The sequence below is a fragment of the Eptesicus fuscus genome, chromosome 10 (genome assembly GCF_027574615.1).
Source record: "Eptesicus fuscus isolate TK198812 chromosome 10, DD_ASM_mEF_20220401, whole genome shotgun sequence".
NCBI classification, from domain to species: Eukaryota; Metazoa; Chordata; class Mammalia; order Chiroptera; family Vespertilionidae; genus Eptesicus; species Eptesicus fuscus.
Genome location: NC_072482.1, coordinates 13,148,122 through 13,159,535, shown reverse-complemented (window position 1 = coordinate 13,159,535; position 11,414 = coordinate 13,148,122).

The window sequence follows — 11,414 nt, the reverse complement described above, 5'->3', positions numbered from 1 at the left end:
GACAGCTGATTGATGTTTCGCTCTCATTGATGTTTCTAACTCTCTATCCCTCTCCCTTCCTCTCTGTAAAAATCAATAAAATATATTTTAAAAAAAACACAGAGCAGCTTTCCTGAAGAAATAAGGAAAAAAGAAAAAACGGTTTTACTAAGAGAAAATTCACATAAACAATTCATTTAAAGTGAGTTATTTTTACTATATGCAGTCATCACAACAGTCAATTTTGTAGCATTTTCATCACCTCAAAAAGAAATCCTATACTCTAAAAAGCTATCAGTCTTTTTAAAAACAATTATATTTTTATTGATTTCAGAGAGGAAAGGAGAGGGAGAGGAGATAGAAATATCAATGATGAGAGAGAATCATTGATCAGCTGCCTCCTGGATGCCCCTACTGGGGATCAAGCCTGCAATCAGGGCATGTGCCCTGACTGGAATCAAACTGTGACCTCCTGGATCATAGGTTGAAGCTCAACTACTGAGTCACCCCAGCCAGACTAGCTATCAGTCTTTTATTCCCAATCACCCCTGACCCCCAGCCCTAATCTGTCTTTATAGATTTCCCTATATTTTACTTTAATGTGAATGAAATCATCTCTCTATATAAAAGGCTAATATGCTAAGTGTCCCTCCCACTGTCTGACCAGTCGCTATGATGCGCACTGACCACCAGGGGGCAGACGTTCAACACAGGAGCTGCTGAGCTGCAGTGACTTGGCAGCTGCGGTACTTGGGTGATGCACCCCGAAACCAGAGAGGAGGGAGCCCGATTCCTCACGAGGCCGCGCAATTTCACCTTCAGCTGTGGGTTATGTTGTTGCTGAGGCACTGTCAGCCCTGAATCTGGTTTACTGCACACTTGTGTTTGCATTCCACACCCTGACGACAGCAACTTTGCAGAGTGCCCTCTCACACTCCAGGACCCCTCAGGTGATGTCGGAGAGCCAGTTTCAGCCCTATCTCTGCAGGCCAGGCCGAGGGACCCCACCTGATGGAGGGACCCGGCTCACTCTGCAGACACCAGGGAGGGACTGCAGGAGGTTGGCTCCAGGGTGTGTCCAGCCTGTCTCACCCAGTCCCACTCCACCGGCCACCTTCTAATTAATTTACTTTCAATGTGCACGAATTCATGCACCGGGCCACTAGTATACTATGTGGACTTTTGTGACTGGCTTCTTTCACTTAGCATAATGTTTTCAAGGTTCATCCAAGTTGTAGCCTGCATCAGTACTTCATTCCTTTTCTTTGTTTTTAATTTTTATTTATTGATTTTTAGAGAGAGTCAGAGTGGCTCAACTGATTGAGTATCATTCTGTAAACCAAAAGGTTGCTGGTTAGATTCTGATCAAGGCACATACCTGGGTTGTGAGTTCAATCCTCAGTGGGGACTCATATGGAAGGCAACTGATGGAGGTTTCTTACATCAATGTTTCTTACATCAGTCTCTCTCTCTCTCTCTCTCTCTCTCTCTCTCCCCCACCCCCACCCCCTTTTTCTCTTTCCCTTCCTCCTTCTAAGCATGTCCTTGGGTGAGGATTAAAAAAAACTTTTAGGCATACAGTTCAGTGGTATTAAATATATTCACATTATTGGCATACACTCTGGACTAGTTGTTTTGCATATGAAAGGCATGCTTGTGGGCTAGTTGTTATTATATTTAAGAATTAGCTACCCTGGGAAGGGCAGCCTCTTCCCAGCCAGAAAGGTTTTTTTTTAAGATGTTATGATATATAGAACTTTTAAAAATATTTACAATACAATGTGTTTTTCTTTCTTTCTTTCTTTTTGTTAATCCTCACCCAAGGATATTTTTCTCTTGACTTTTTTTTTCTTTTAGAGAGAGTAGAAGGGAGGAGGAGAGACAGAGAGAAACATTGCTGTGAGACACATCAATTGGTTGCCTTCCAAATGCACCCCAATCAGGGCCAGGGATTGTGAGGTATGTGCCCTTGACCAGAATCGAACCTGGGACCCTTTAGTCTGCCAGCCGACACTCCATCCACTAAGCCACACTGGCTAGGGCACAATGTGTTTTTATTATTATATATATTTTTTTCTCTAAACCTTTATTTTTATTATTTTTAAAAAATGTTTATTGTTGGAAGTGTTACAGATACTCCTCATTTTCCCCCCATTGCCCCACTACACCCAGTTCCCGCCCCACCCCAGGCTTTCACCACTCTATTGTCTGTGTCTATAGATAAGATCTTTGGTTAATCTCTTCCTGCCCTTCTGACAATTGTCAGTCTTTTCCATGCTTCCATGCCTCTGATTATATTTTATTCACCAGTTTGTTTTGTTCATATATAATGTGTATGTGTGTATATATATATATATATATATATATGTAATTGATTTCAGAGAGGAAGAGAGAGAGGGAGAGATAGAAACATCAATGATAAAAGAGAGTCATTGATTGGCTGCCTCCTGCATGTAACCCCATTCCCCCACTGGGGATCGAGCCCGCAATCTGGGCATGTGCCTTTGACCAGAATCGAACCTGGCACCCTTCAGTCCACAAGCCAATGCTCTATCTACTGAACCAAACTGGTTAGGTCTTGTTCATTTATTTTTATTTTTAGATTCAATTGTTGATAGATATATATTTGTTGCCATTTTATTGTTCATGTGTTTTATCTCTTCTTCTTGTTCTTGTTGTTCTTGTTCTTGTTCTTCTTGTTGTTGTTGTTGTTGTTCTTCTTCTTCTTCTTCTTCTTCTTCATTATGATCATCTTTCTCTACCTCCTCCTCTTTTTAAAGAATACCTTTCAACATTTCATATAATGCTGGTTTGGTGGTGATGAATACCTTTAGCTTTTTCTTGTTTTGAAGCTCTTTGTCTGACCTTCAATTCTAAATGAGAGCTTTGCTGGGTAGAGTAATTTTGGATGTAGGTTCTTACTATTCATCACTTTGAATATTTCTTGCTACTTCCTTCTGGCCTCCATGGTTTCTGTTGAGAAATCAGCTGACAGTCGTATGGGTGCTCCCTTGTAGGTAACTAACTGCTTTTTTCTTGCTGCTTTTAAGAAGCTGTCTTTGTCTTTAACTCTTGGCATTTTAATTATGATGTGACTTGGTGTGGGTCTCTTTGGATTCCTCTTGTTTGGGACTCTCTGCACTTCCTGGACTTGTAAGTCTATTTCTTTCACCAGATGGGGGAAGTTTTCTGTCATTATTTCTTCAAATAGGTTTTCAATATCTTGCTCTCTCCCATCTCCTTCTGGCACTCCTATAAAGCAAATGTTGGTATGCTTGAAGTTGTCCCAGAGGCTCCTTACACTCTCTTCATATTTTTGGACTCTCTTTTTCTTTTTGCTCTTCTGCTTAGGTGTTTTTGGCTTCCTCATATTTCAAATCGTTGATTTGGTTTTTGGACTTCTTTACTCTACTGTTGAATCCCTATAAATTATTCTTTATTTTGGTTAGTGTATGCTTAATTTGTGACTGGTCCTTTTTTTATGTCTTTAACATTCTCATTAAGATCCTTGAAAGTCTCATGAAGATCCTTGAGTAACCATATAACCATGGCTTTCAATTCTGTATCCAGTAGTTTGCTTGCTTCCATTTCTTTCATTTGTGACATGTTTCTTTGTCTTCGCATTTTGGCTGCTTCCCTGTGTTTGTTTCTAAGTATTAGGTAGAGCTGCTATGTCTCCTGGAATTAGTAGAGTGGCCTGGTGTAAAAGGTGTCCTGTAGGGCCCAGTGGCTCAGCCTTCCCAGTCACCTGAGTTGGGCACTCTAGGTACACCCCTGTATGGGCTGTATGCACAATCTTATAGGGCCTTGATTGCTATTGGTGTCTCTGGGAGGAGTTGACCTCCAGGCCAATTGGCTGTGGGGACCAGCTGCAACTACAGTGGGAGAGCTGCTGTGCAGGAGACACCCTTATGAAGCAGGACTTGCTTCAGTGGGGCTTTGGTGTTCACTGAGTCTGCCTCTTGAGTGTGTCACTTCTGGATGTTAGAGTTGTAATCTGCTATGTTCTGTATTTTAGCTGAAAAAATTTAAAATATATTTTTATTGATTTCAGAGAGGAAGGAAGAGGGTTAGAGAGATAGAAACATCAATGATGAGAGAGAATCCTTGATTGGCTGCCTCCTGCATGCCTCCTTCTGGGCCCACACCTGGGCATGTGCCATGACGGGGAATTGAACCATGATCTCCTCATTCATAGGTTGACGCTCAACCACTGAGCCATGCCAGTGGGGCTTTAGTTGAATTGTTGATGTGGTTGTGGGATGTTGTCCACTGGGTGCACTGGCTCTAGGAGAAGTGCAAAGTCAGCCACTGCCTGGGGCCACCCAGCAGGAGCTACAGAGGGATCTGCAGATGGCTGCTATTTTCTATTTGTGTTGGACTTTGAGGTGCCCAGGCCAGGCCCAGCTGTGAAGCAAGGCAGGCTGGTGCTAGTGCTGGGTCTTGGGCCTTTTATTGATAGGTTTTGGGCATGCAATCACCAGCTGCAGCTTGTTTGAGAGATTTTAGCAAAGTCTGAAGCCTGAGCCAGGACAGGCCATTCATATGAACAAACAGCTTGGATGGGGCTGCAAATTGGATGGGGCATGGTCTCAGGGAATCCCCAGGGCTGAGCAAACAGTGTGCTCTAGGCTGATGGAGACTCAGATATGGCTGCCAGTCAGTCCTGGGATGGGGCAAGTTCCAGCATAGGAACAATGACCCCTGGGAGCACCCCAGTCTAGGAGAAAGCTGCCCCCGAGTTCCTGCCCCGATGCCAGACAATCCAGTTCCTCCCCATATGTGTCTGGGTCCCCCATAGCTGCTCAGTGCTGAGAGTCTGAGTAAGTTTGTGCACCGGCCCTTTAAATGGAACACCTGGGATTCCAGCAGCCTCCATGTCACTCAGCCACAATCCCTGCTGGTTTTTACAGCCTATATTTGTGGGGACTTCTCTTCCCAGCTCTGGAACCCTGGGATGGGGACCTGGTGTAGGGCTGGGACCCCTTGCTCCTCATGGGCGGCCTCCTCAGAGAGATCTCCCTCCCAATTAAAAAAAACAGCACACATGGGTATAGGACCAGCCTCCCCTACCAGTCTCAATGTGCTTTCTTCTTTATTTCTCTAGTTGTAGATGTCCATTCAGCCAGTTTTCAGGCAGTTCTGAATGATGGTTGTTCTGTATTTTAGATGTGATTATGTGAGGCAGCGAGTACAGGCATTTACCTACGCCGCCATCTTGGTTCCTTATGATGTATTTTAAATATTTTTTGGTCAAAATCTTGGAACTGTATATATTTTAAACTCATTTAATGCATGGAAAGTGTCTGCCATATAAAAGTATCAGCAAAGTCAGTCCTCTTTGTCAAATACTTCATCTATCAGTTTAAATAAACAGGTTAATAATGGCCCTGTGATGACAACATGCACTCTAAAGTTTAATGCTAAATAGATTGAGAAGATATGGTTTCTTGCCATGAATTTATCCTTGAATGAAATAAGGTGACTTTTTCTGCTGTGTTTCTACCTATATTCTCTTTGCTTTGTTCTCACAGGATCCTCCCTCAGGAAGGTCTTTGATAGTAGTCAGTGAGTAGAAGAAGAGCAGTTGCTAGGTAAAAATTACCATCACTCCAGCCACACTCTACAACATATCTGAATTCAGAATACCCAACATGGGCCAAATGCCCCATCCCCAGTCACCTTTGCCCATAGCAAAAACATAGCTTAGACAGAAAGAGGTAAGAACTCCTACCACAGTGCCCTGAGCAAAGAGGATCCTTTGGTTCTTGTTCCAGAAATTTTTACACACAAGGGAATTACACCATGGTGGGGTTTTGTTTTTTTTTAAATCATTATGTATTCATTTCTTTTTTATTTTCAACTTTTTATTTAGAAATAATCATAAATTCACAGGAAGTTGCAAATATAGTACAGAGAGGTTCCCTGTATCCTTCATCCAGTTTCCCGCAGTGGTGACATTTTACATGAAATATAATACAATATCAAAACCAGGAAACTGAGATTGATATAATGTGTGTGTAAAGTTAGTTCTATGTCATTTCATTATATGTAAATTTGTGTAAACCAGCTCTGCGATAAGATACAAAACTAATCAGTCACCACAAAGATCTCCTTTTTGCTACCCTTTATAGTCACAACTCCACCCCCCAACCGCCGTCCCTAACACCTGGCAACCTCTGATCTGTTTTCTGTCTTGTAATTTTGTCATTTTGAGAAGTTATATAAATGGAATCATATAACATTTTGAGATCTACCCCCCACCACCACCACCACCACTCAGCATAATGCCCGTCAGATCCATCCAAGTTGTTGGATGTATCAATAGTTTTTTCTTTTTGGTTGCTGAATAGTAGTCCAGGATATGGATGTACTACAATTTGCCATTTGCCTATTGAGCAACATTTTAATTGTTTCCTGTTTTTGGACACCCTAAATAAAGCTGCTGTGAACATGCATGCACCAGTTTATGTGTGGGTGCAAGTTTTTATTTGGGGGGATAAATGTACAGGAGGGCGAGCAATGTTTTGTATGGTAACTGTATATTTTGCTTTGAAAATAATTACAAAATTATTTTCCAGAATGGCAATACCATTTTACTTTCTCATCAGCCGTGTATGAGAGATCCAGTGTCTCTGCATCCTCACTAGCATTTGGTATTGTCAGTTTTTAAAACAATTTAGCTCTTATAATAGGTGAGGAGTGATAATTTAGGGTAGTCTTAATTTGCATTTCCTTAATGGCTAGTGATATTGAACATTTTTTATGTACTTATTTGCCACCTTTATATCCTCTTTTTAAATTTATTTTATTTTTTAAAAATATATTTTTATTGATTTCAGAGAGGAAGGGAGAGGGAGAGATAGATAGAAACATCAATGATGGAGAGAATCATTTATTGGCTGCCTCCTGCACGCCCCACACTGGGGATTGAGCCTGCAACCTGGACATATGCCATGAATAAGGTGACCAGACGTCCCGATTTTTAACAATTTGTCCCGCGTCCCGCGGCGTTTTAAAAAAGTCCCGATTTTTGGAAATAATGCACGACAAGCTAGGGAACGGTGGGAGAACGGGAAGGGAATATACGGTTTTCGGCGGCCATGTGGCTATTTAGCCAGGATATGAGTTTTATATTATTTTTGTTAATTTTATAATGTTAAACTTTAATAATAACAAATAATTGTTGAGAACTGCTTATCAAAGTTCGCATTGTTGATCAGTTGTTAGAATTCAACCACCATTGTTTGGACTTAATAAACAATGGCATTTTTTGGGATTGGCAACGATGAAAACATTTTGTAACCATCTCTCAGACGATACACATCGTACTGCGTGCTAGTAAGCTAGTTAAACAAGTGATGTCATTACAAATCAGCTATTCAGATAATTTAGGTAATTTATTTATTTCACAAATACATAAATTTTCTTGAATTTAGCAGACAGTACTCGTATTATTTATCCTATTTTATAATAGACAAATATGCAAATTGACCACACCTCCGACACACCCACAAGCCACACCCACAAGCCACGCCCACCATCCAATCAGAGCGAGTATGCAAATTAACCCAAACCAAGATGGCTACAGCCACAGAGAGCAAGGTTTCCTAGGTAACAGAGGAAGCCAAGCTTTCTGCCAGCCGTTGCAGGCCTAAGCCTCCACTCAAGCTACAAAGTTTCAATTATAGAAGGTAAACAAATTCAAACAAATGGCAGCAGAATGGAGCTTGAGAGAGCAGGCCAGGGTTGCCACCGGCAACAAGGGAAGCAAAGCTTTCCGCACACCCTGGCCGGGCCCACCCGCTTAAGGCAACAAAGTTTCAATTATAATCCCAACACAAATGGCTGTGGGCCTCGGAAGGAGCCCCAGGCTTGGCTTTGCTCCAGGCTACAAAGTTTCAATTGTAGAAGGAAAATAAATTCCAGATACCAGGGCCTCTGCTTGCGTTGCCAGGGGGCGTGGCTGGCCTGCAAACCACCACAGGCCCCTCGCTCAGGCCGCCCCACACCCCAAGGGAACCCCCACCTGATCCAGGACACCCTTCAGGGCAAACCAGCTGGCCCCCACCCCTGTACCAGGCCTCTATCCTATCTAATAAAAGAGTAATATGCAGATTGATCATCACTGCAACACACAATATAGCTGCCCCCATGTGGTCAAAGATCCTGCCCCCGTGTGGACACAAGATGGCCACCACAAGATGGCCAGCAGGAGAGGGCAGTTGGGAGGCACCTGGCCTGCAAGGGAGGGCAGTTGAGAAGGACCAGGCCTGCAAGGGAGGGCAGTTGGAGGTGATCAACCCTGCAGGAGAGGGCAGTTAGGGGTGACCAGGCCGGCAGAGGAGGGAAGTTGGGGGCAAACGGGCTGGCAGCAGAGTGGTTAGGGGGTGATCAGGCTGGCAGGCAGAAGCGGTTAGGGGCAATCAGGAAGGCAGGCAGGCAAGCAGTTGGGAGCCAGCAGTCCTGGATTGTGAGAGGCAGGCAGAAGCGGTTAGGGTCAATCAGGAAGGCAGGCAGGCAAGCAGTTGGGAGCCAGCAGTCCTGGATTGTGAGAGGGCAGTCAGACATCCCTTGAGGGGTCCCAGATTGGAGAGGGTACAGGCTGGGCTGAGGGACAACCCCCTTCCGTGCACAAATTTCGTGCACCGGGCCTCTAGTATATATATATTTTTAAATATATTTTATTGATTCTTTACAGAGAGGAAGAGAGAGGGATAGAGAGTTAGAAACATCGATGAGAAAGAAACATCGATCAGCTGCCTCTTGCACACCCCCTACTGGGGATGTGCCCACAACCAAGGCACATGCCCCCGACCGGAATCGAACCCGGGACCCTTCAGTCCGCAGGCTGACGCTCTATCCACTGAGCCAAACCGGTTTCGGCCGTATTATTTATATTTTATAGTGGTGGCAAAAAGTCTAGCGCCGGCCTTGAAAGTGACACTTACGACTTACATTACGGCAAATTCATGACCTTTTAAACAACGACAGCAATCTACTAAAAAAAATTCACTCATATGAGAAATATGCCAAAGGGTAAAATAATACTATACATAATTTTTATTTATTATATTTGTAAATTGTACTTATGTTGAAATTTTAAAAATTATATTACAATACTATTTTTGTGTTCTATGAACATTTTTGTTGCTCCATATAGACCAAATTTTTAATCAAGAACCGCCTCCCCTCCCCCCGCCCCCTGGTCAATGGTGTCCCGCTTTACCAATGTTAAAATCTGGTCACCTTAGCCATGAACAGGAATCGAACCGATGACCTCTTGGTTCCTGGGTCGACACTCAACCACTGAGCCACACTCGGCTGAGCTATCTTTTTTTAAAATAAAATTTTATTGATTTCAGAGAGGAAAGGATGCCCCACACTGGGGATTGAGCCTGCAACCCAGGCATGTGTCCTGACTGGAATTGGTTCATAGGTGGACACTCAACAACTGAGCCATGCCTGCTGGGCTAAATCACACTTTTCTTATTTAACAGATCGACGGTTTTTATTTTTCTGTTCTAAACACTTTACAAATATTAACTCATTTAACCCTCATAACAATCCTGAGCTAGGTGCTATTGTGTTATTATTCCTATTTTACACATGAGGAAACTGAAGTTCAAAAAATTTGAGTTATCTGCTCTACAATTATCTATAGCTGTATAAAAATTACCCCCAAATTTGGTGGTTTAAAACAACAATAAACATTTATTCTCTCACAGCTTCTGTGAATCAGTAATTCAAAAATGACTTGGCTGTGAGATTCTGAATTGAGGTTTTTCATGAAATTTCAGTCAGATATTATCTGCAGTTGCAGTCATCTAAACACTTTATTGGAGCTTGGGTCTGTTTCCAAGGTAGTTCATTCACATGGTGAGCAAGTAGGCAATGACTGTTAGCAGGATGTCTCAGGTCCTCTCCACAGGACTCTCTCTGTAGGGCTGTTTGAGTGTCTTTATGGCGTGGTAGTTGGCTTTCCCAAGAGCAAACAACCCAAAAGAGCAAGGTGGAAGCTGCAATGCCCTTTATGACCCAGCCTTGGTCATCACACATCTATATATATAAAAGCCTAAGTGACCGTTACACGGGTTGACCAGTCGCTATGATGACACACTGACCACCAGGGGGCAGACGCTCAACTCAGGAGCTGCCCCTTGGTGGTCAGTGTGCTCCCACAGCAGGAGTGCCGCTCAGCTGACCAACCTGTCCCCGGCGGTCCATCAGCCTGGCACAGCCACTCACTCCCTCAGTAGTCCAATCTCTGGAGAACGGGCCAGGCACCAGCAGACTGGTGCTGTGGGCAGGATCCCAACAGCACTGCCTGCCTCCTGAAAGTCAGCCTTGGGCACCGCGGCCGCTTCCCCTCCCTAGATGCTCCGCAAGGAAGAAATGATATAAAAGCAGCTGTCAGGTGGCTCCTGACAACCAGCGCAGGACGAGTGCCAGACACAGGCCTCTTGACTGGCGAGTACGAGTACCTCTGTGGCAGCGGGAGCCTCTCTAGATCAGGACTGACTGGGCGCAAGCCCATGGCAGGTGCAGTGGGGCCGGGATGAGCGGGAGCAGCAGGCAGGAGCGGCAGGCGGTGTTGGACTGCCAGTTTCGGCCCAATCCCTGCAGGCCACGCCAAGGGACCCCACCCGTGCACGAATTCATGCATTGGGCCTCTAGTTAATTATGTAAACCAGACCTGATTCAATGAGGTAGAGAACAACTCAAGGGCATGAATATCAGGAGTCAAAGATCCTTGGGAGCCATCTCGGAGACTGGCTACCAGAGCAGGTAAATAGCAAAGCTGGAATTCAGCTCAAGGTGATCTTGCCCCAGTGTTGAGAATCATAATTACCATGTTATTCTGCCTAACTATGTGTTGATATTTGGGCTGATTGGGAGGTATGACTTCTGTAAAGTGAGAGAAGGGCAATTGAGATTGGGAAGGTAACATTCTTTTTAGGAAAAAAAATCAGTTTTAGGAAAAGAGTATTTGAAAATTGAGTATCTGGAAACTGATTCTTTCAAAATTATCCATACTGTAAACTTTTTGGAAAGTTGCCTTATGCCCTAGACTGCTGTCCTGGATGACTGTTCCGTACCTGCTCCAACCTCCTACACCTTCTTCCCTTTTCATACCCTACTGATGACATTGCTTCCTCATCCAGAGAGAAAACTAAAGCACCCACCACCACATCTACTCACCGACAGCATCTGTACCCCTATGCTTTGCCTGCCCTTCCCCTGCTATAGGTGGTCTCTCTGCTTCCAAGCCTACTCTTTGAGTGGGTACTAGAAATCAGTTTCTCCTCTCAAATACGGACATTGGGCCTGCCAGCCATTCACCCCTCTATCTTCAATTTCTCTTATTCCCATAATTTCCATCAAGTATATAAGGCCATGTTATTTCCACTCTCTTTTTTAAATCCTCACCTAAG